This window comes from Petaurus breviceps, unplaced genomic scaffold, assembly GCF_028583685.1.
Source record: "Petaurus breviceps papuanus isolate PSGF00001 unplaced genomic scaffold, PetGlider_PUasm1.0 181, whole genome shotgun sequence".
NCBI lineage: Eukaryota > Metazoa > Chordata > Mammalia > Diprotodontia > Petauridae > Petaurus > Petaurus breviceps.
Genome location: NW_027185784.1, coordinates 7921076 through 7922657, shown reverse-complemented (window position 1 = coordinate 7922657; position 1582 = coordinate 7921076).

Here is a 1582-nt window from a genome sequence, read left to right as displayed (position 1 = left end):
TTACAAACTCCCAAACCAGATGTCAGAGACTTAGTTATAGTGTCAGAGGTGTTCTAGATCAGATCATTAGCAAAAGTAGTCTTTGCACTTGCTACCGTGTTTCCCCGACACTGTCTTATTAATTTTTTTGGAAAGAAAAACACCAGAGGGCTTATTTTCAGGGGAGGGCTTATGTTGTCCTGCCTCAGCTCTCCTCCACGGCATTGCTCTCAATGGCGCCAGCAAGCAAATCACTGGGGAAGAACAGGATGACGCGCTCACTGCTGCAGCTCTGATTGGATGCAGCTCGGAGCGCGGCATGCGTTTCACCGGGGGGGGGGGGGAACAGTGCATAAGAGGGTACCGTAATGTAGCGTGTAGCGCAGGGGATCACCTTCACTACAGTAGCAATCTCAATAGGGCTTATTTTCGGGGGAGGGCTTATTTTAGAGGAATCTTACACAGTAAGGGGAGGGCTTATTTTTGGGATAGGTCTTATTATCGGGGAAACACGGTACCTGTGCTCACTTGAGCAAATCACTTTATATATTAGTTGCCCTATTTAAGCTGACAATAAAGAACAAAGAGCTTCCTCTGAGAAAGTTAATACTCTGGAGCAGTTTTGGTCTTGGGATGAATTTACCAAATGGATATTTTGCTTTGGCACTTGTGTCAGGCAGAAAAACTCTTCCTTAAATTGTTGGAATGCCCTTTCTTTGCACCATCATGGGCAAAGACATGAAGCAGTTTAAAGAGAGCAGAAAATGTAGTAGCTAACCATGAGGCAGACAATACAGATGGTTAGAATACAAGACACCAAAAAATATATAAATTGACAAGGATGGGCAATTAGAAATTCCGTGTCTCACCATTAATAATCATTACATTTATGTTTTCATACAACTACACAATTCTAAGGAACATGCCCTGTGAATAATTGAACTGACATATATTTGGACAGGGATGGAGCAGTGCGACAAACAGCAGCCACATCTCAGCTTTCCCAGGTCTTTTAGAGAATGTATAACTTGTAGACATCACTAACTTAAGGGAGAACCAAAGATTCAAGCATTCCAATACAATTTTATACTAAAGAAGGCAACAACACGACCCCCAAATAAGCAGATCACAGAGGTACAAGTTACTTATGTGCCTTGACTCTATTAAAAAAAACTGAGACATTGCCTGCCATCACCCCAGTATTTGGGGGGGACATTTCATAAATTGGGGACATTGCCTTAGTAGTTACACCGAACACAGAAACATTTTCTTAAATTGCAGAGAAAAATGGAGTATATATGCAAGCTGTCATTCTGAGACTGAGATCAGTTGTAAATCAAGGTTCAATTTTAAAGTAAGGTTACATAAAAAATGAGACTACCTTGTCCCTGTTCTTATGTAATAAGAATGTAAATTTTAAAGATCTTCCCTGCCCCTAGGCTAATGTGCACCTGAAGCCTGAGGTGGGAGGCTTCTTTTTCAGTAGATACTTCTTGATTGGCCAGTGAGTCAATAAGGTTGTTACATTCTCTGAGCCAGGAGAAGGCTATATAAGCCCTGATGTGTAGCTTTGTTTTGGGACTCACTTTGAGAAGTGTTCTGT